General features: G+C 47.9%; 1 long non-coding RNA gene across 1 annotated transcript; it reads right to left on the bottom strand.

Annotated features, from left to right (window-relative positions):
- Positions 1 to 21400: 21400 nt before the first annotated feature.
- LOC135918735 (uncharacterized) lies at positions 21401 to 23194 on the bottom strand. The gene is made up of 3 exons (XR_010569749.1): positions 22996 to 23194; positions 22060 to 22171; positions 21401 to 21848 (listed from the first exon to the last, which is right to left on the bottom strand). It is a non-coding gene; the product is annotated as an uncharacterized lncRNA (long non-coding RNA).
- Between the last annotated feature and the right edge of the window lie 714 nt (positions 23195 to 23908).

Raw genomic sequence — 23908 nt, forward strand, 5'->3', positions numbered from 1 at the left:
CCTGCGCATATTTCACCAGCTACTGCATCATTGTTTCGCATTATAAGTGAAACTGTAATTTTATTTATGCCACAAATTTCGTAATTTTGTGTTTTGCAGTAGGATGTTAGCAGTGCTATTAAGGCACCCAGATGCTCGTGAATAGTAGTGGAGAAAAAAAATAGAAGTAAGAAAGCAGTGGCTTTTTGTGCATAGACTATGCATACACCTGGTGCTCTCATCGTAATTTTTTCCCTATTTGCTAAACCATTCTAAACAAGAAAAGCTTCTACACAATTATTGTGCAGAGTCGGGCCACAACTAAACCAGAGGTATCCTTGGTAAGCAAAGTATATTGATGTAGTGACATTTTCTGCGGCCCTGCTATTGGGCTTTCTTTCCTTCCTTTTCAGCTGTGCAGGTTCATTAAGAAGTGAGAAGACAGTTTGACAATTTTAATAATTGGGATTTCGCAAAACTTTTTGGGGGATTTTTTAAGACTCTGCACATTGCATTTTAAGGCGCATTTCCCGTATTTTTTTTTCTCTTTTTTTATGGGTTGGGCGTGTTAACATTTTTTTACACCATGTCAAGTATGTGGTGCCATAGTGTTCTTGGATGGAGTCTTGCCCTTTCATTCTGTACAATATGATGTCGTTTTTTTGTGTGTCCAAGGCCGTTTTACATTTGAGTGTGATTGTAGCATTTTGCTGTTTTGCCTCTGTCCCCCAAGCTTGAAAGATTGCTACCCGCTACTGATGTTGTGACACGTGACTTTTTTTTTCAATAAAAGGAAGTCGGTCACTTATCCTGTGCACTAGTTGTCTTTGTCGTTTTGAATCACAATTTGTTGCCTATACTTGCTCTTTTGTTGCATTTCAGATTAGGAATGGCTATCATAGTTGACATAATTTAATCATATTACACACTATGTGGATATGTACTTGCAATCTATGGCCACCAGATATATAGTAAATAGAATTTCATAATTCAAGAATAGTGCCTTTGAAAGGTGGTGCAGCTATGAATTGTGGCTATAAGGTACCAGCGCTGCAGGTAGCACTGCTTGTGCAGAATATAGTTCCTCTATTACTTTCAAACATCGTTTTTATCTGCATTTGTGTAGCTCCAGTACCTGTAAACAACACACATCTGGTGGAAGAGTGGTTTGCACCTGCAGTTGGGCCCAACGAATAGCCAAATTTCTGCCCGTTTTCATGTTATTAGCATATTAGTACGAAGAATACTAATACTAATTAAGCATAATAAGAAATTCGGGACTTCTTAATATCTGAGCTCAGCTTATTTCTGATCTTTTTAAATTCTACAAGCATTGCCAAGTCTCTGTGTTTTATAAATTTATGGAAGAGTTTATTTTTTTCTTTTATTCGACGCAATAGCTCTCGGGTTATCCAAGGTTTTTTTGCTTTCTTACATTTCTTAATTATCTTGATCGGAAACGCACGATCATATGCTTCAATAATTTTATCAAGAAATCCATCATAGAGGTCATTAGTATTGGTCTCTTGCATTAATCTACTCCAGTCTATCAACGATACAAGTTGTCGAAAATTATCAATACAACTCGACGTTATAGGCCTACCAGTAATGCTTGTAGCTATGGGTGTCACCCTATGCACCGAGCGTTTCGGAGCAAAACAATAAAGAGACATATGGTCACTGATAGCAGTAGTAAGTACATCAGCATTAATATCGCTTTTATCAAGATTTGTGAGGCATAAGTCAATCAGAGTCTCAGAAGTGGCCGTTATGCGTGTGGGAACATCAATAACATTCGAAAAACCATTTAACGATATAATATCGACAAATTCTGTACCTAAATCCGTTTGGTTTAAAATGTTTACATTGAAATCCCCTAAAATAATTACTACCGATGTGAAAGATGAAAAATACTCCAACATTAGTTCAAAAAAGCGGTAAAATTCTTCTAAGGGTCCAGAGGGCGGGCGGTAGATAACTCCAAGTGTGAATACGTTAGCTGTGATGAAAAGGGACTCAAAATCTGGATTAACTACTGAGTATTCGTGCATAACATTATATGAAAATTCATTTTTGATGTAACGGGCCACGCCACCACCCCTCCTGTTTTTTCTACATAGTGCCTCGCAATTGTAGCCATCGAGCTGTACGACATCCCAGTCACAACTAAACCACGTTTCACTAAACGCCCGTACATCGAAATTTTAGTGTACAGAAGACAAAAAAGGGTGCAGTTCTCCCACTTTATTCCTTAAGCTCTGCGCATTCAAATGGTAATAAGAAAAAAAACTTGATTGCTTCTGTTGTACAGATGCAACGTTGCGGAAAGATGCGATATCATGATAACGGCAGGAATCCTTTGCGACGGGCATTGGAAATCACTATCGCATTTAAGAACAAAGGCTTAACCACCTATATCATTTTTTCGAGGTCACGTTCGTTACGGATACGAATGACGCCATCGCCCTCGTCCTTACGGACAAGCACATGCCCATTCTTTTGCCACACAAAATGGGCGCATTTTTCTTCCGCCTTCTTTCGCGCAAGCTACAGGAGATGTTTGTTGAAAGCAGTCATGTTTTCAAAGATACGCATGTTAGGCTTTTTTAACTTAAGGACAGAGCGGCCCTGTAACCACGCTTCCTTAAGGGGGGTTGAACGAAACCGAACAATTACAACAGATTCTTTACCGGGCCATGCTGGCAGTCGGTGAAGGGCGTCAACGTCGGAGCTCGTTATCTCGGGCAGTTCCAGTGTTCGGGCCAGGTCGTTAGTCTTTTCGAGCAAGTTTTCATTCTCAGTATTTACAATACTGTGAATTTCAATGTTCAGGCGTCGGCTGTACTGCTCCAGGGCATTCAGTTGATGCTTCATTTGCTCAACTACTGGCGAGGTACCCGATTCAATGCGTTCCACCCGCTTCTTCAGGGAAGTAACATCCTTTTCTTGTTCGTTAAGTTTGTCCACTATTTGGTCGTACTTTTCAGAGATAGAGCGAGTGACGATTCAATGCCGGTCACTTTCGTGACCAGTTCAGGAAGGGCGTCTACTTTTGCGACAAGCGGAAGGAGCATGGAAAACTTATCGTTAAGCTCAGTTAGTTTGCACTCAATGTTGGAGGCGTTTGATTCACCAGGGACACGAGGTTAGATTACGACCACAGCTACCCTCTCATTAATGCTATAGAATGTGTCAATGTTGCCTTCTATGTCCTTATTGATTAGAAATCCTACCCCGTATTGCTTCTTATGTAGGAGACCCCTATAGCAGAGAACATGTCCGTTATTCAGCAATATATAAGCCTCACCAGTTATTCTAATGTCACTAAGGCCGACGATATCCCAAACAATGCCTGCTAATTCCTCAAAGAGTCCTGTTAAAGTAGCCTCACTCGAGATGGTTCGGGTGTTAAACGGTCACTTTCCATTGGGGGCCTGTCCCTACCCAGAGATTTTTAGCACCCTCTGCTGTGTTACAGGTCTGACCGCCGCCTTGGTCAGGTGCTCCGCAGGTGCTGGGGACTGAGGGCCATTGGGTAATTGAGTAAGCCATTTGGGAGGAGGTGGCCGAATACTTCACCAGGGAAGCCAATTCCTTGTCTGGTGAGGGAGTGTCTTGTTGAAGCTTTGCGGGCGTTTCTAATTTGGTTGTTCCTGGGTTAGTATTAGCCCCGAGAACGAACACGAGCGGCGCTGCGAGCGCCGCTCGCGTGACGTCAGGGCACGGACTCGCGCCTGTCGTCTGCTACAGTTCGGGCGTTGTCCGGGCGCTTTCTGCGGTGTTTTAGTTTGTTCGCCTTCGTTCTCTCTGCTGTATACTTATGGTGGTCGTCTCAAATATATTTTTACGACGTCTTCCTTTGCGTACATTTATTCAAAGAGCTAATTTCTTAGACAACAATGCAGCTCTCGAAGGCAACGCTACAGTGCCAGCCGAAGCGACGCAGACCAGCCGATTGCGGGTTTTTCATACGCGGATAGACAATCCCAAAGCATAGACTTTAGGAATCCAGTTATGATACCATACCTGCCGCGGTGCAACAAGTATGTCACAAAGCTGGCTATACATGACTTCTACAGCAGTTACGTTGATTTCATTCCGCTAAAACAGGTTTGGTCACGACGAGTAGTTCATGGTATAATATCGAATTTTTGCATTTCCTCACAGAAACGCTCGGCAGTAGCACGGGGACTGAACTAATACTGGAGCTTAGATACTACACGCCTCACTTGCTTCTTTAACTGCTTGTCAACATTGGGCGGTTCTTCACGTGCTTATTTTTTTTAAGCGGCGGCAATTTGAAGTAAAGGTAATGAAGGCTTACAGCTATTTACAGAGTACAAAAAGGAATGTAGCAATATATATTCCGTTTTCCGTGCTACACGCTCAACTCACCTCTTTAGAGCGTGTTTGTTAATGAATAATAATGTATGTTATGTTCCTCTTTTTTTGTCTATGTTACCAAGTGTATATCATTTATTTATTTCAATGCCGCAGTGTGTTTTGCATTGTTATTGTGGAAATATTTCACTGTTCTTTCATATATTGTATAACTGCAATGTTTTATGGCCACTATATAAATGTAATTTATATGGCGCTTGATGTGTTACCCCATGTAGTCATATTGTACCTAAGGGGGTGAGGTTACCTCAAGCCGCGTCTTTGCGGCTTTTTTCCCTCATCCACCTCCATTTACCACTCCTCTGTACATGTGTGTGTGTAAATGGAAATTAATAAATCAAATCAAATCAAATCAAACTCACTTGAGAAATTTACTGGTGCTTGTTGCTTGAGGAATATACATGACGAATATGTTTGGCGAACTGACACAGGCTGCTCGGCCCAATTTTTTTAGTGAAGTATGCCTGCTGGACCGCATAGCTGCAGCCAGAAAGAAGTCGAAGCGTCAATTACTAGTAGTATGGGACATATTGAAGATATCGAAATTCCCCCGGTGGAGGGTCAAAAATCAAGTGAAAGTATATGCAAGGCTTGTGGTGCTTTATTTATGAATGTTTGCGATTGGAATGGAGCAAACTTAATTTAGCCTGCAAGATTCTCTTTTATGTACAGACGAAGCGAATAGTTATCGGTTTGTATAATTAAATAACGCTGGATCGAGACATGGTGAGACAGAAGGTGCTTGAATTTTCCTTTTGTAGGCAATCTAAGCTGCGGTGTAGTAGCTCGAGAATAATTTAGCCATTTGGCGCTGTAAAAAAACGCTTCATGGTTTTAATTCGAACTTGTAGTGAACTGATGGGTTTCGCGAACATAGCGTGCCTCGCCATACGGTCAGTCGATTGCTACCGTTACGTGATCAGAGGTGTGCCATATTGTCGATAAAGGCTACTGAGGGCCACTATGAAATATTTCATCGCTTTCAATCGATTGGCTCTCGATCTTACCAACGAAACTTTTCTCTCAGGTGATTGCTACTATGGTGTTTGTGAATTAACTATGTAAATACTCTACATGACGCGCCGTCGTGTTAGCAGCTATGAGCAATTCATTTTTTGGAGGCCTGTTTCAGAGGGGGATGAAAGTAGCAGCAAACTTTTTCATAAGAAATGCGCGCCAAACTATTCTTTTACGCATTAATGAATGGCCATATTTGAATAGAACAACACACCAGAGTAATAGGAATCATGATGACGGCTTCGCTGGGCAGTGTCTTTCTAACATCGGATAACGTGGTGACGCCAATTACCGAATTTTTCTTCCACGTAAAATGCAATGCCTCTCATAGCTAAATACTAAAGGAATGTTAAGTGTTTAGCGAAGCATCATACACAACTTCGCGCGTTGAATTTGCAGATATTCTTTTTTTAGTGAAAATTTACCGATAGACACGGCGCATATATGCATTGCAAAAACTTGTAGACCCCTTTAACGCTACTTAGCTTGCGATATCCAAGTCGCAAAGTTTCTCGACTCACACGCTTTTGAAGAAGAAACTGTGGTTAAGGTATTGCAGCTGAAAGAAGCCGACTTATTCTTCAATACGTACGGCTCGAGCCACCTATACCCCAAGCATACACGAAGGGAACGAGAGCGCGCGGCAGCCGAGCGAGCGGAGCGAGCGGTGTCCTGGTCGTGACGTCACTCGCGAGAGGGCGCCATTCCTCTTTCTCGGGGCTAATAGCCCCAATCGCTCTAGGCATCTTTTGCCGGTAACAGTCGTAACTCCAAGCCTGCAGATGTTGTGCACTGGAGGAGGTGAATTTCAAGGTCACCATCATTAAAAGACACTTATAGCGTGATTGGAACTTCCGACTATGGCAACCGAGCATTCGACATAGCTCAGTCAGATGATCCCACAGGCGGGGAGGCTACCTTATTGGCGACAAGAAGAGCCCCGACATGCCTAAAAGCTTCTTTGATTTATACGCGATAGAAGTGTTTGCCTGATCGCGATGGGTAACGCAATATAGAACGATTTCTGAACGTTTCTGGCCTCGAAGTTCCGGAATCGCACGTGGGCAGCAGGCCGAGAAACCGGCTAGGTATAAGGCGTATCGGCCGCCTTTGACTGCGCTTAGAACGTGGCGCGGTAAGATTATGGTGGAAAACTGTTCGCTTCTCTCACCGGAAAGGCGACTACACACGGGGCACTTCCATCTTGCTTTCCTTTGAAGGCCGAGTCGAGGAGAATGGATAAGCTGCTCAGTTGTATGCACACACGCATATATACACCTGTATACACAAAAACGATCGCTCACGGGCGAATCAGAAGACTGCGAACCAGGATTCTCAACGGCACAGAGCTCATAACGCGCTACTCTCATTTAAAAATGATAACAGCAATAGCGTCCACTATGTGCTCGCTTTGACCACAAAAGGGGCGCATGGACGCACATGAACATGACCAGCCTGAAGACGCACACTTTTTCGAAGAGGCAGGCGTGAACTAGGCTCAAAAGAAGACTTTGCGAGGAACCGTGGCACTTACAAAGCCGTGCGTTTTTTGCCACTTCCTCGAAGTCCGCCCGACCGATCCTATGCATCCACACTTTTCTTTATGCGAATCGCTCGCCGGATGGTAACGAAAGAAGCCTTTTGCCGTCGCTGTGTCAGTTGTGGCAACTGAAGGCGAAGCAGCTCGGCATCACAATTAAGTTCTCCTTCTTAACGCACTCGATTGGTTTGCGCGAGGCACGTACCCAGGATTTTTTTTCAGGGGGGGGGGGGCACCACCTTCATCATCATCATCATCGTCGTCGTCGTCGTCATCATCATCATCATCATCATCATCATCAGCCTATTTTAAGTCCACTGCAGAACGAAGGCCTCTCCCTGCGATCTCCAATTACCCCTGTCCTGCGCCAACCGATTCCAACTAGCGCCCGCGAATTTCCTAATTTCACCGCTCCACCTAGTCTTTTGTCATCCTCGATTGCGTTTTCCTTCTCTTGGTACCCATTCTGCAACCCTAATGGTCCAACGGTTATCTAACCAGCGCATTACATGACCTGCCCAGCTCTATTTTTTCCTCTTGATGTCAATTAGAATATCGTCTATACCCGTTTGCTCTCTGATCCAAACAACTGTCTTTCTGTATCTTAATGTTATGCCTAGCAATCTTCGTTCCATCGCTCTTTGCGTGGTCCTTGCTCTCAAACATCTCTGTCAGTCTCCGACTCTCTGCCCCATATGTCAGCATTGGCAAAATGCACTGATTGCACATCCTACTTTTCAATGATAATGGCAAGCTTCCAGTCAGGAGCTGGCAATGTCTGCCGTATGCGATCCAACCCATTTTTATTCTGTGAATTTCCTTCTCATAATCAGGGTTCCCTGTGATTAATTGACCTAGGTAAGCGTGCTCCTTCACAGTCTCTAGTGATCTCTAGTGATCGCGTGAGTTCACAGTGAGTTCACAGATCTAGTGATCACAGTCTCTAGTGACTGGTGATCCTGATCTCTTGTTTCTTTGCCCGGCTATTTATCATTATCTTTATCTTCTGCATATTAATATTCAACCCCACTCTTACACTCTCTCTGTTAAGGTCTCCAATGATTTGTTGTAACTCGTCTGCATTGTTGTTCAATAGAACAATGTCATTGGCAAACCGAAGGTTGCTGAGATATTCGCCGCCGATCTTTATTCCTAAGCCTTCCCAGCTTAATAGCTTGAATTCTTCTAAGCAAGCAGTGAATAGCTTTGGAGAAATTGTGTCTCCCTGTCTGACCCCTTTCTCTATAGGTATCTCCCTGCTTTTCTTGTGTAGAATTAATTAAGGTAGCTGTAGAACCTCTGTAGATATTCTTACGCGAAGGACGAGTCAGTAAGACGAGAAACTATTTACAGAATATATTTACAACAACGGTTGCAGCGCTGACCCGTTAGATTCACAGCGCGAGCCCAGTTCGTTCTTCCTCCTCTTTTCTGGAGTGATGGCACCCACGCGCCTCGATCAAACAAACATCACACGCATGTAGCAATATTACTCCGCCAGTTAATCACAGAAGCAAACAAAATCATCGTCATGCGGCCTTATCAAAATGCCGTCGTGCTTGATAGCTCCGGATCGTCCGCTGTTCTTGAAGAGGCTTTCCATCGGCGGAACCAATGAGGTATGCAACAGGCATGGACAAAGTGTACGGAGTCTGAGTATATTTCACTCTTCAAAAGTCTGCGGTACAGTTCGTTTCACTGCTGAGCCGGTTTACTCATGAAAGTTCACTGCCAACTGAAGTGAAGCTTGACAATAAATAGTTGCAGCGAAGCAAGCATTTCAGTTCAATAAAGAATTAGGCTTTCGTCATTCCACTGTAATAGGCGAGGGAAAACGTGTAAAACTAAGCGCTAATAATTTTACTTTTTTGTGGTTACCGCCTTATTTGAGTAACAGGAAAAGTTTGAAGTACGGATTATTTGAAGCCTCGTGGAGGAACAGTGGCTGGTTGTAACGAGGGCGTGGGCGAGGCTTCACTGTGTTCCGCAAATATATATTTGCGGAACAATCACAGTTCTTTTGGATTCCTCGTTTACTGCTCCAAGTGCGAAAACGACTCGTGTTGTTATTTGGGAAGTTGCGTACCGCTGTATGGCCGCCAGTCCCATACAACCGCGTAGAGCGCAGGATACTGCGATTGTAGATGTACTGCGCCCACCGCGAAAGGTTAGAAAAACACCCACATAAGCACAATAGAGAAGTGGCTACGTGAGGCGCTTCGACCGATAACTGTAGAAGCGTCATTCAAAACACGTAATTGTTTTCCGCTTCCGACGGCGTTTTCTCTCATTCCTACTTAAATAAAAATATGTTGATCCATAAATATTTTATGAAGCAAGGGTTATATTTGTTAGATTTGTTGTTAAATTCGCTTTTCCTTGCAGTTTGGTTGTTGCCTTGACTCTCTCCCTTAGTAGATCGCTTGATTTTTCAACTCCTTGCGATTTTTGTTTCCAGTTGCCAATTTTGCACGAAAAGTGCTATACAATTAGGGAAAAACCAGACGAGGTAACGGGTGACAGTCATCTTGATTATCGGTTTGAGGGTTATTGCAGGTTTTCGTGATGGACGCTGTTTCACATTATTTTATTTCCCACCATATCTAACCCATATCACGTGTATATGATTCCGGGCATCTGCCAGCGTCGCGACGAGCTGTCATTCAAGGAAATAATGAAGCAAAAGGAAAAGTTAAACGCAATAGGCGTTTTCTCCGCCCGCAACTCGTTCCACGAGAGTACAGACCAGCTGACTAGCAGCCGCATCCCTTTCCTGGTCCCAGGATGAGCCTAAACAAAGAAGGTTGAACTAACAAAAGCAACAGCTATGCGCGTGACAGTTGAATGGATGGTGACAAATGAACGCATCTCGAGTTGATCTCGCGGGCGCCGAATCTATGAGAAAACTGGTCTTCACATCCCAAGAGATGCTGATAACTACCGCCATCCAAAAGGAGTGGAAAAGGCAGCATAATGCTGACCGATGAATAGCTGCCAAGTCTCAACATTGATCTGGCAGCGCTTTAGGACTGTGTGAGGAGTGGTGGCGTGGGTGGGGAGGAGGGGGGGGCAGTCTGCCATCTGATTTCGGGGGGGGGGGGGGGTGCCTGGTTTGCGCGTACTTTCTTCGCGCAGGGCCAACAATGGCAGTCGGAGTACGCTGGAAAGAAAAAAATATACGAAAGAGTGGCGCCGGCTTCCGCGCTGGAAAGAAAAAAATATACAGAAGCGTGGCGCCTGCTTCCACGTGACACAGAATGGCCAACGGGGGAGCGGAGGAGGCTGGGGTGACAGGAGGCGTGGAGGAGGAAACGTCGGGGAGAGCGGTGTGGCGGAAAGATCTAAGAATCACGCTACTTTTGGGAAATTGACGGGCTTTATGTCGGTCCGAAGCACTTGCGCTCGGCAGCTGTTACGACAGCCTTATCCGCCGGCTTTTCCTAAGATGTCATGTTGACACTTCAGTCTCATGGTTAAAGAACTGTTTCGCCTGAGTGGTAAGGGTGACATGAAGAGCAGCCGAATGCAAGGTCGCCAAGAACTGATCGTTTAATTTCTTCGCGCTTTCTTTATCGTTTGCGCTTCCTACGTTTACCCCAAACATTTTAGTGTTGGTTGGAGTAACGCTTATTTGTAAGAATGCACAAAACAATAAGGAAAACCTACAATTAGCTATGTTCCGTTGAGTTTCTAGGCCGCAGTCACGAAATTCCGCGCTCTCTTGCCGACACGTGGAGCACCGCACACACTAGAGCAGCGTTTTACATGTTAATTTTTAGAATGGTAATTTCAGTCAACACAAACAAGCATTAAATGAAGACAAACTTTGTCGAAATCATGGAGGCAGTAGCTACAGAAGAATGGCTTTTTATTTGCCATGGAAGCTTTTTCTTTGTTTTCCAGCCGGCGATTAACGTCTCTCGCATAAATATGCATGCGACTCACAATGAAGAAATGCCGCACCTGGCATGTAAAAGTGGCCATGTGCTCTGCCCATCCAAGTCGAGCAAGGTTGAGAAATTCCCGCTCGTCTAGCACGTCACAAAAGATATCCACCCAAAAGGGACTTTCCCTTATGGAAATAGAAGCTGCTTTGTTTGCAGCATTTGTAAACAGTAGCATGTTTTCGGTGGGATGCTTTAGGCACCCTTGCTTGAAGCTCTTGTACACCGTAAGGTTGGAGTCATGCCAACAACTGGCACTGGAGAGCTGATATCTTCCATACAGGAAGGGTGCATTGTGCTCTTGGAGAATTTGTGCACCACATATTTTTTATTGAAATTAATATTAGGAGAGGCTGGCACCTTTATGGTGGCATTGGCTACTCCTTGTCAGTTAGCAAAGGGAACAAATATGCATGAAAAGGGAAAGTAAGGACACAAAATATGGCACTTAGTAGAACACCAGATGAATAAAAACTATACAGTCTAACAGTACATGAATCGCAATGTCTTGTGCGCGAGTTCAGTACACATCTGCATATATAAAGAAAAATATTTTGAGAGAGATGAAGAGAGAGAGATGCAAATGAGAGAAAGGCAGGGAGGTTAACCAGACTTAAAACCTCCGGTTTTCCACCCTGCACTAGGGGAAGGGAAAGGGGAAGTAAAGACGGAAAGAAGAGCGTGACAAAAATAAAAGCGTGGGAAAAAAACAATGAAAAGGGATGGAATGGGGTCATTATAGTATTTCTAATATGCCACTGTCATGTAAAAATGTAAACAAAGCCTTGACTGACGTTCGCTGCGACGACAGTTCATGTCGGCATTGCAGAACTGACTGTTCTGAAAGTGGCCTGTCGTCAAGGTGTGCCAATGCGGTCGCTAGTGACAGCCGGTGCGCGCTGTATTGAGGACAGTGGCAAAGTACGTGTTCGATAGTCTCCTCGCCGCCGCAGTGACTGCAAGCCGCGCTGTCGTCCATATCGACCCTGAAGGCGAAAGATCTTGTGTAGGTGACACCAAGCCACAGTCGGCAGAGTACTGCTGTTTCGAGTCGAGAGAGTCCAGATGGGGGTCGAAGTCGAAGGGATGGGTCCAGTCGGTGTAGACGTGTATGCTTCAAGCTTTGTGTGCTCCATAAAGTTTTGATGGCTTCATTTGAAAGCACACGAATTTTCATTGCAGCGTCTGTCCTTGAGAATGGAATGGAGTCTTGCAAGCTTTCCGGATGTGCAGATCGTGCTGCTGCGTCTCCATGTTCATTGCCCATTATGCCACAGTGGCTTGGAATCCACTGTAACGTGATGTCGTGTCCGTGCTCGACGAGGTGGTGAAGCAGCAGTCTGATTTCTTGAACTAGTTGTTCGTGGTGTCTTCGGCGTAAGGCAGAAACCAAACTATGAAGAGCAGCCCTGCAGTCACTGAACACGCTCCATTTTTCGGGTGCTTCTTCAGAAATTACACGAAGTGCACAACAAATAGCAGCAAGCTCCGCGGCAGTCGATGTAGTCTGGTGAGATAGTCAAATCTTTATGGTGGAGGGTTTTGTAGGAAATATCACCAATCCTGCAGACCCATTCACCGTGGTTGAAGCGTCAGTATATGGGTGTCTTGCGCTGGAGTTTGAGGTATAGTAGCGGCGCCTGGTGGCGGCGCGGGAAACGACATCTGGGTCGTACCAGCTTGGGTCGTATTGAGCCCTGGCTGTGGCGAAGCACGTTTCTAGGCCGAGTTTTGCGTCAATTCGCACTTTTTTCTGCCCTGTTGCGAGTGCGAAAAGGCTCGTCACTTCTCGCAGACCATGCCGACCACGCTGCGAGCTCGCCGCAGCCTATACTTTAACGAAAACGGGCTCTCCGTGTGCAGTGGGACGCAATGCTGGGAGCAGACGAAATCGGTGGCGCCGATCCGGAGAGACCTAGCCCAGCCTCGAGAAGGCGTCACCGTCATTACTTCTGCGTCGATGGCTGCCATGAACAAGAAGGCCTGAATCCCAACATCATATTCTGCCGTTTTCCTTCAAGGCCTCACGAAGTGGAGCGTCGGGCGCGCTGCATAGCTGCAGTTCGTCGCGCTGAGTAAGCGAAACCTCGCGCCATGCTGACTGCTTCGCCTGTCTTGAAGCTTGCTTGATTATCTGCGTTCTAATGTTCGGTCTTTTGCACCTACAGTCCCGACAGCAGACCGACATAGCAGCAGGCATGGCTGGTAATTCACGATTCGAGACCCGGCCACAGCGACAATTAACAATTCGACCGATGCGAAGTGGTGAAGTGACTGGGTGTGTGCAAATGAGCACAAATGGTCGGGCTCATTCGATGACACTTCACTACTCCACTACGAGCAGCACAGGTTAAGAGAGTTAAATGCGCTCATCCTTGATCTCAAGCCAGCACGTTGAGGCAACGCAGCAAGGAAATATTGATTGCAACACATCGATGTTCGAGCGCTGTCATTAAAACCTACATCAAGCGAGCGGCGTACGAGCTCGCACTGCAGCGCGATTCGCACGTACGTGCGAGCTCATATGTAATTGCATCAGTTATTACCAGTTACCAAAAAGGAGAGATGGCCGCTACTACAACGCAGGCATAACTACTTGTTTAGCGGCATGCAGTCAACAAAGATTGCAGGAGGCCCGCCGTTTCGCGGCATGTCGAAAGACCGCTGCGGCGCGGCGCGTACGATCGTGCGCTCGAGCAGTTCGTACATGGCGGCGCGTACCGTCGTGTGCTCGAGCAGTTCCGTACACATGATGTCTGCCTATCGCCGCTGTGGATTCATTTCTAGCAAGCATTTCCTCGCGTTTGTGCGCCTGAATCTAGCAGCTAGCGTGCAAACCTTACCTGAAGTTCCACTTCGTACGCGACTCGCTTCACTTGCGATTGACACGGTGCTAAAACTTCGCCGCCCAATTCTTGAACGGCGTACACGTATTCGGCACTGCATAATTTCTTGCCTTTACGCAGCGTGCCACCCCTGAAAAAATCTTCGGCGCCCGATATTCGCTGCAGGCCGTGAAACAACACAACCGAAAGTGGCGGGTCCATAGTGTAAACGTGCTTTCCGAAGCAGACGACCGAGCTTGGTACGACCCATTTTAGCGCAGAGGGCGCTTTTTAGCACCTTTTTCGCAGCGCCCCCTGGGCAATGCAAGAGCCCCATAGATGATGATGCTCGTTGTACGTCTCGTACAGCAAGAACAGTGAAATCTGCTTGAGTGCTCAAGACGAGGGTTGGGCTTTTGTTCGTATTAACGGTACCATTAGTCGAACCTTTGCTTGAGCCAAGCACCATGGTGGAAACGGAACTTTCGCTGGAGCTGTATAACCTGATGGAAGGTATGCACGATATGGCAGGACTGTTTCACAAAAGGAAGCACCTCTGGCAGTGAGGCTAGATGATGGGCAGGGGCTCGCGCAAGTTGTCTTACGTGTGCTCTGAGCGCTTCCATGACTATATGCGTCTTGGCTGGGAAATCGTGTGCAATGGCAATTGTTTCAGCCGTTGACGAACACCGCGGCAATCCAAGACACACTCTAAAGGCCCGTTTATAGTCCGACGTTATGGGCGCGCGGGCGAGCGTCGTTCGCGGTCAGCCACGCTACGTCGGTTGCGCTGCGCCAGCCGAGATGCCATCCCCTCTATATAGGGCCGTTTATAGTCCGACGTAACGCACGCGCGCGCTCGCTACGTCACGTCGGCGAAAGCGACACCTCTATAGTCGGGCGCACCGGCGCAGCTAACGTAACCGGCGGCTTCCAACGCGCCCCGACGGGCCCGGCGCCGATTTGGCTCCGGAGCCATTCGCGCGTCGAAGTCGGCGGAACTCTCGCGCCACAATGCATCGCGCGCGAAGAAAAAGGCGCCAACACAACTCCGCAGACGGCTTTTGCGGACGGCGCGCGACTTGGCGAACCTTCTGCGCATGCTCCGAAGATAGCAGCCTACGGCGCGCGCGTTGAAGTATAAGGCCCGTTTATAGACGAGAAAACCATGGCCAGGCGGCGCTACTGCGCCTCCTGACAGCGCCCCAATGTGGAAACGCCAAGCAGCGCGGTCGCGTCGTGGCGCAGTCTCCGCTTTGTTTACATTGTGCCGTCCGCGCTTTTCGTCGCTGCTCGTTCTCACGGCGCTCCGTTTTCGACGGCGGCAGATCACCTGCTTGCGCAACAGCGATGCAAAGATTGCCGTGCGATTTCAAGAAGGCTGCCGACGCCGACAGCTTTTTTTCGTGGCGGCAACCTCTCGATAGGGGAGCGTCTGCTTCCGAACGTGTACGGCGTTGAACAAATTGTGGACGGTGATGTGAGAGTGAAAGCCAAGTGCGGGTCACAGGTGTCCGACAAGATCGTAGACGACGTCGAGTTAAGGTACGCACCATGTTCAGAAATTTAGCCACTTTTATTTGAATTACAACATAAGTCACACTTGCAGCAGGAACTTCTGTTGTCATACTACTCGATGACTGCAGATCCATTGGGCTGCTTCTTGACGGTTCCGTCACTTCACAAAGGCATGTTCTGGAGTCTGTTTCACACGTGTCTTGCCGCTGCTCAAGAGCTGCGTCACTGCAGTAGGAAAGCACGTGTCCCGGTGGTGCTGACTGCTGAGAAGACTGTTGTGATTGTCATTGGTCTGTTTGGTGCCGCTTCCATCTGCATCGCATATGAATGAAACAGTATGTGTGCCTATTTGTTGTGGGGATTAAATTACTCCCAATAATATGTTTGCAAAGGTAACGTTCCTGTGATTCTGTGCATATATTATTCTACAAGAGTGGTACCACTACAAGTTATGATACTTGCACACTTAGATACTTAGAAAGCATGCGCGAACAACAAACATAACGCGCACGTCTCGCGGCTGCTTTCCGATCTGCCGCTTCCCGACGCACGCGACGACCGCGGCTTGCATTAAACACGGTCTGCTACAACACAAAAGTAGCGCGCGGCCCCTTTCGTTACCTGCACAACTAGTAATTTAAGTTGCAGCATTTGGAAAAGGGAAATAACTCTCTTGAGCTCATCCATGCCGATCGCGAGGGAAGGCACAGTGCAATCAAATAAATTTGGGGGTTCTAAGTCCCAAACCCATGCCAAAACCACGAAATCATTATGAGGCCCGCTGTAATGGGGGGCCTCAGGAGTAATTTTAACCTCTGGGGGTTCCTTAAAGAGCACAAAAATCAAAGCACACGGTAACAAGGGTGTTCTTGCATTTTGGCCCTATCGATATGCGGCCGCCGTGGCTGGGAATCGAGCACGCGTCGTAGAGCTTAGCGGCGCAACACGCATGCATTTACCGCTAACAAAGGGTGGATGCCACCACAATTCAACAACGCGACACGACTAAACAAACGGCCGTGCACTAAAAACACGCATGTGACTATTCCGCTTTCAAGGTATTACACGCGAATGCGAAAGTATGAGACTTACTTGACTCGGCGCACTGCAGTTATACATGCTTGTCTGTCCTTCTCGTACCACTTCCCAGGAAATCTGTAGAACTTCACGGGCGGCGTACGACCTTTCGTGTTTTCGAGGCTGCTGTGACAATCAACAACACATCAGTATTGCGTGCCACCTTTCCTGGCTGATGAGGTCGCACTCGGCATCACAAAAAACACGCGCACGAGCGCTCCCGCCGTACAGAACACGGGCGCGCGCGAGCGCAGCGACGACCCTCGAAACTTCCATCGGTCCGCTAGGGCAGCATTCGGCGCTGGTGCCGCGCGGGCAAACTTTAGGTTGCCTCGTCTATAGTCCGACGTTATCGGCGCGCGGGCGAGCGTCGTTCGCGGTCAGTCACGCTACGTCGGTTGCGCTGCGCCAGCCGAGATGCCATCCCCTCTATACTTCAACGCGCGCGCCGTAGGCTGCTATCTTCGGAGCATGCGCAGAAGGTTCGCCAAGTCGCGCGCCGTCCGCAAAAGCCGTCTGCGGAGTTGTGTTGGCGCCTTTTTCTTCGCGCGCAATGCATTGTGGTGCCAGAGTTCCGCCGACTTCGACGCGCGAATGGCTCCGGAGCCATGTCGGCGCCGGGCCCGTCGGGGTGCGTTGGAAGCCGCCGGTTACGTTAGCTGCGCCGGTGCGCCCGACTATAGAGGTGTCGTTTTCGCCAACGTGACGTAGCGTGTGCGCGCGCGGCCGTTACGTCGGACTATAAAGGGCAAGATATAGTCCGGCGTAACGCGCGCGCGCGGCCACGCGCGTCGTGGTTAAGCGACGTCGGTGAAAATCGCGCACTCTACAGTCCGGCGTCACGGCGTAGCCGGCGTGCCCAGGCGCGCTTGGCGAGCACAACGCCGCCGGCGCGGACATAGAGCGTGTTCTATTTCACGCGGCTGCCGCTAGACCAGAATGCACTGCGCGCTGCAGCGGCAGCGAGCGGAAGGCAGAATGGCGGCCTGCAGTGCGCGTACTGACAGTGCGGCTGTGGTTTTTTCAACATCCGTGTGGGATGACAGCGCGAGTGAGGACGCCTGCTTGAAGCGATTTGCAACCTTCCATGTGTATACGATGTGAAACGCATGGACTACCGCGACACAGAGCGCAAGAACAACGCGTGGGAAGCTATACGAAAGCAGTGTGGTCTCGCCACAGGTAAGCTGCATTTCGCAGCTCCTGTACTAGCTGGTGGTAGTCGCCGAGTTGAGGGCGCTTGTCGAATAGCTTTCGCATGTACATACATGGTCCGCTTCCGTTTTTGACGCAGCCGAAGTACTAGCAATATGAGTGCGATGTTCTGGCTGTCAGGCACGACGGCCGCATTTCGATGGGGGCGAAATGCGAAAAACACCCGTGTGCTTAGATTTAGGTACACGTTAAAGAACCCCAGGTCAGAAAGAAAGTGGTTTTCGCACGTGAAACCTTATGTTTTTTTTTTTTCTGGCTGTCAGGACAAGTTAACGCCATACCGCAAAAGTTTTCGTTTTAGGCGCACAAACAGCGCGCGGAACGAGAAGCACGCGCGCTACCCGTACGACGCGCATGCGCCATGTAAACAGCTGTTCGCCGCGGCGAAGTTGCGCTCCCGGACGCACAGATGGCGCCAGCCTCGAGCTGCGCGCGCACGCCGAACTCTAGAGGAAGCAAATTTCTTGCACCCCTGGCGTCGCTAGCGCAGCGTATCCGACTTCGCCTGCCGCGGCCTGGCGCGCCGAGAACGCCGGACTATATCTTGGCCTTAAACGGCCCTATAGAGGGGATGGCATCTCGGCTGGCGCAGCGTAACCGACGTAGCGTGACTGACCGCGAACGACGTTCGCCCGCGCGCCGATAACGTCGGACTATAAACGGGCCTTAAGGGCCGTTTATAGTCCGACGTAACGCCCGCGCGCGCGCACGCTACGTGACGTCGGCGAAAACGACCCCTCTATAGTCGGGCGCACCGGCGTAGCCAACGTAACCGGCGGCTTCCGACGTGCCCCGACGGGCCCGGCGCTTATATGGCCCCTGAGCCATTCGCGCGTCGAAGTCGGTGGAACTAGGGCACCACAATGCATTGCGCGCGAAGAACAAGGCGCTGACATAACTCCGCAGACGGCTTTTGCGGACGGCGCGCGACTTGGCGAACCTTCTGCGCATGCCCCGAAGATAGCAGCCGACGGCGCGCGCGTTGAAGTATAAAGGTGATGGCATCTCGGCTGGCGCAGCGCAACCATAGAATAAAGAACAACTTTAGAGAAGGGAAACTGTACCTTCCACAGTGGTTCGAAAATAAGAAGCGGCAGCGCATGGAACTTAGTGGGGAACCCGACAGATGGCGCTACTTAAACGGGAAGCGGAAATGCTTTTTTTTAGTACACTATTTAATATGGCCGCTTTACAGCGGTGGCGTACGCTGGGTACGCGCCGTGTTCGCCTCGCTGGCTCTGCGGCATGCCTCAGCTGCCGCGTTTTAATGGCCAGGAGACTAAAGAGCCTCTACTGACGCCCATACAAACAAGCCACAAGTGAGTGAACAGGACGTGCGACTTTATTGGCAGAATAAAACCAGTGCACCTTCTCATACAAGATCAGAAATAAAATTTGCATGTCGAGATGCGCTGAAACCATTAACGCGAGGTCGTAAACTGCTCACTTTCGTCGCCGCACATGGCGATCTGGTAACGAGCGACAATCAGTAGCGCAAGTAAATTGGGCAGTGCACCACCTGTTTGCATTGACAGTCGCCGTAACTTGCATTGCGAAGCAATCGGGTGACGCAAGGCATCTGCTGCCGCAACCAACACAGCGACATGGACTAAACGGCATTTTAGCGTTCCCGCCTTTCCGACCTGCACGTTTCCTTTTGTTCTTTCGGGGGCCGCTAATGTGCAACTCATAGTTGGTGCCCCACATTCTCCATGTGGGCATCACCATTTTGCAGCCACTTTTGCAGGCCTTTCCACCCATGTGGCTATCAACTTCGGACCATGTAATGTGTGCTGTCTCCGCTCACGCCACATCACGGCCGATGAAGGCCCACAAGCATAATCGGCCGGCGGCTGCAGCAAGAAATGTCGAATGGGGAGAGCACCAATTACGGTGCATGTAAATTGGGAGTCTTTGTCGCTGTGTGGACTGCAGGAGCAGATGGTTACCTCGGGAGACTGTTGCCCATGCAGCTAACCGGGTCGCTACATCGAAGAAACATAACACGGCGACCATTATCAAATTAGACTCTGCATTCAATCACCGCATAAGGTTCAGACAATACAATGTACATTGGCTAAGATCCACATGACAACAGTGGGCATTCACGCACTACAAGTTGCATACAGCACATTCAGCTATCCGACTTCAGGCACAGTGCTTGCCTACGTCGCACATGGTGGTCTAGTAACGAGTGACAACCAGTAGCACAAGCAGATTGGACAGTGCCCCACCTGTTTGCAATGACAGTCACCGTAACTTGCACTGCAAATCAATCGGGTGACGCAGGCACCTGCTGCCATAGCCAACACAGCGACGTGAACTACCTGGCATCCTAGTGTTACCTCCTTTCCTTCATGCACATTTCTTTTTGTTCTTTCAGTGGCCACTAATGTGTCGCTCACACTTGGTGCCCCACCTGCTCTCAATATGGATGTGGTCTGTTTTGTGGGAATCGCCAATTCGCAGCCACTTTTACAGGCCTTTCCACCCATGTGGATATCAACTTCATACACTTCAAACCATGTAATCATGTAGGATAGTCTCTGTTCACGCCAAATCATGTACAAAGAAGGCCACAAGCACACTTTACCCATGGCTGCAGCAGGAAAGGACAAACAGGGAGCACCAATCACAGTACATGTAAACAAGGAGTTCGTGTCACTGTGTGGACTGCAGGAGCAGGTGCTTACCTCGAGAGGCTGTTGGCCAATACAACTAAACAGGCTGCCACATCCCAGAAATGTAACATGGCAACCATGACCAAATGGGACAACATTGAAACAAGATTATGTAATCAAATCACTTCAGCATACTCTAACATAACGCTCAATCTATACATTGGCACTATGCATTGGCTGCGATCTACATGACAACAGTGAGCATACACGCACATGGGCTGCTTGCGGCACGTTCAACCGTCCGACTGTAGGCATAGCGCTTGCCTTCGTCGCACACTGCAGTCTGGTAACAAGCAACAACCAGCAGCACAAGCAGATTGGACAGTGTGTTCCACGTGTTAGTATCGACAGTCGGCGTTGAATATGAGCAACTTGCATTGCGAAACAATCGGGTGACGCAAGCATCTGCTGCCACAGCCAACAGCGACATCGAGTGCCCGGCATATTAGCGTTACTGCCTTTCCAACCTGCATGTTTCTTTTTGTTCTATTGCATGCCACTAATGTGTAACTCACACTTGGTCCGCCACATTCTCCATATATGAACATGGTCGGTTTTGTGGACATAACTATTTTGCAGGCCTTTCCACAAATGTGGATATCAACTTCATACACTTAGAACCATGTAATTATGTATGAGAGTCTCCGTTGACACCAAATCATGGCTGAGGAAGGCCACAAGCAAAATTTGCACACGGCAGCAGCAGGAAAGGACGGAACGGGGAGCACCAACCACGGTGCGTGTAAATTCGCAGTCTATGTCACTGTGCAGACTGTAGGAGCAGGTGCTTGCCTTGAGAGACTGTTTCCCAATGCAACTGACCAGGCTCCCACATATGAGAAACGTAACACGGTGACAAGTACCAAGTCGCACAGCGCCGAAACCATATTCTGCAATCAATCTCTTCAATGTAGCTTGCACAAAAACACAGGCTGTCGAGCAAGAATAGCAATCCTGAATGAGACTAGGAATTCAATATGGGAATGAGAAAGCTTGCATTCAAGAAAGAAGCCACTCTACCTTGCAAGCATTGAAAGCCAAAAACATTAACAAAAGTTAAATGCTACATAGCACACAGTGTAATGGTTAATGCAAGACACACGCCAATGCCGCATCAGCTATTTCAGGAGAAGAATTGCACATGGCAACATACACTAGAAAGAACTGCTACACATATGCTACTAGACAGTGACTGGCATTAAGTATGAGCAAAGAATCGGTTGACCTTTAATGTTTGTATGAGGAATAGGAATGATCTCTAACAAAAGTGTGGAATGAAGAAGCGTGCATTCATTGAAACAAAATTATACTTGGCAAGAATTGGCAAGGCCAGGGAGCTCCCTAAGGAAGGGCAAGCTGACAGAACACTCTTAGCCAGCGTCGTCTGTGCTTGTTCAGAGGTTGCAGGTACATCTGAAGACAAATAATTTTTGTTGTTGAGGTACCTGGATGACTCGGCCAATATCCGTGCTGGTGGAATGATGGCGTAGGCTCTTTTCACTCTTGAAACAGTCGTCCGTAGACTTGGTATCTCATCCAAATAATTCTGGAATGGCTTCTTTGTTCGTGGTCTTGTGAATTCAGCTCCAGCCCCTTCCTGTTGGCGTAGATGGGGGCTCCCGTGATGACCAAGATGTACTTGGCACAGACTCTGTTGGGGCAAAACAATGGCACATGAGATACAGCAAAGAATATCCAAACTCATGTAGTGTTTTCTTTTATGTTCGAACTAATTATGCGGAACTGTAAACATGAACAAATGTTCATATCGTCTGCTACAAACAAATGACATGTATCTCAAGACTAGCAAGCCAATACAGCATATATCAGGCATATTTATTTCTGAACCAGGTGTTGTTTACCTTGTAGTAGCAGCCAAAGTCCACACAATGACCTTGTTGTAGCAGGCAGCAGCTTCTGTTTAGTGCATGGAGTGTGTTGCTTTATACTGGTGCCATCCTCATTACTGCATGTCTGGAACAGAAATTTTGACTGCATCAGAAATTGAATAAGCACAATTTTGCAATATAAAATGCGAAACGGTGCGACATATACATTGCAACGGTTTGTGACTACAGAACACATGCAAATGTACACTGTTTGTTCTAGGGCGCTTAAGCAGCATGGTAAATAAATATGGTTACTCTCCGTAAAATCGATGTCTGTGTAACTACAATGCATGTCAACAGCTTAAGTATTATTAAGATCACAAATAAGAACATTTGTGCGCTCGTTTATACACTAGAAGAGATCACACTGCTGATTTCACAAGCAAATAGATGAAAGACGTGAAGCTATTAGAATTGATGCATTCTTTTTGTGCATGAACGTGATGCACCGCTTCACTACTGCAAAAATAGATGTCCTGAGGTAAGCCAAACTGAACAGCAAGAACATTTGGAACCAACAGGTACGAAATATGGGTGAATTATCATGTGTGCAACTCTTTAATACATTAAATTCAAGCTTCAGTTTATCAAAAGGTTATTCGGTTCTGTGAACGAAAGAAGTTGCCGGCGGACTCGAAAAAAAAAATATATTGATAAGGCAACTCAGTCACTTATGGCTACGGCTAAAACGAGATGAAAAATGTGACGCGCGTTCCGATATCGTTTCTCTTTCGTGAATGTGTGCATAATGATGGTCTCGCAACTGAAAGTTTATTTCGGAAACAGCAACGGAGGGTCCTGCCTGCCCTTATGTAATGCAACATCCAGTTCGTTAACTTACCTCCGCCTGTAAGTTAACGAGACGAATAAATTACATAGCGATTGAAGCAGTGATGTTAAACGACTCACCGGTATTGCTGTCCCCAGTCGCAGCAGGACCCGGCTCCCATTTCGATGCAGACGTGTTCCACATGGCTCACGACTGAAACCTAGCTTTCAGGCTTACACCCCAAGTTAAATAACGCGAGATATCGAAGCGCAATAAACTGGTGTTAGCACAAATTAACCAACCAATGTACGAACCAAGGAATCCGTACCTGCCGTGCACGCGAACGTACCGGTAAAAATTTTAAATCCAGGCCAGAGGTCACGTGGGAGGTCGATGATGCTGAACGCTATTTTGCGTTTAAAATGACAAAAAACAACAAAGTTGGTAATGAAAAGTACAATGTAAAATTAGGAATTATACTTTCGTAGTCTTTATCATGCGATAAAAACGCTTCGTTTACTGTTGAAGAAAGTTTGAAGGTTAAAATTGCGCTTACTACGGCGCCTCTAGCGGGAGATAATGCGCTCAACGGGGAACCTTTTTAATTGGCGTACTATGCCTGTTTCTTTAGCAGCGCCGCGCGGTCGATTTTTTCGCCCTCTGTGGCCATTTGTTGAACTTGAGAGTGTGCCAGCCCTGGCGCAACCGACGTAGCGTGACTGACCGCGAACGACGCTCGCCCGCGCGCCGATAACGTCGGACCTCGAGCTCCACCACTGGAAAAGCTGGCGCCACCGTCGGCGTGACGTGCTAGGAGGGATCACGTGGACATAGCGGCCGCGTCGGCTGCTTCGGGGGCGCCGAAGCGAGCTGAAAACGAGAGTTTAAATTCCTTCGTACGCTGCGGTCCTCATTTAGTGGCGATATCTTCCCGCTTCGAGTGTCTCCTTTACAACGCTTGAAAGCACTACAATAGGTAGTGGCTGCCTTTGAAGGCGCGCAACATGGTAGGCTACTGCTCGGTGCCGCAATGCCGGACGTACGTAACGGAGG

Source organism: Dermacentor albipictus, unplaced genomic scaffold, assembly GCF_038994185.2.
Source record: "Dermacentor albipictus isolate Rhodes 1998 colony unplaced genomic scaffold, USDA_Dalb.pri_finalv2 scaffold_21, whole genome shotgun sequence".
In the NCBI taxonomy this organism is placed as follows: domain Eukaryota; kingdom Metazoa; phylum Arthropoda; class Arachnida; order Ixodida; family Ixodidae; genus Dermacentor; species Dermacentor albipictus.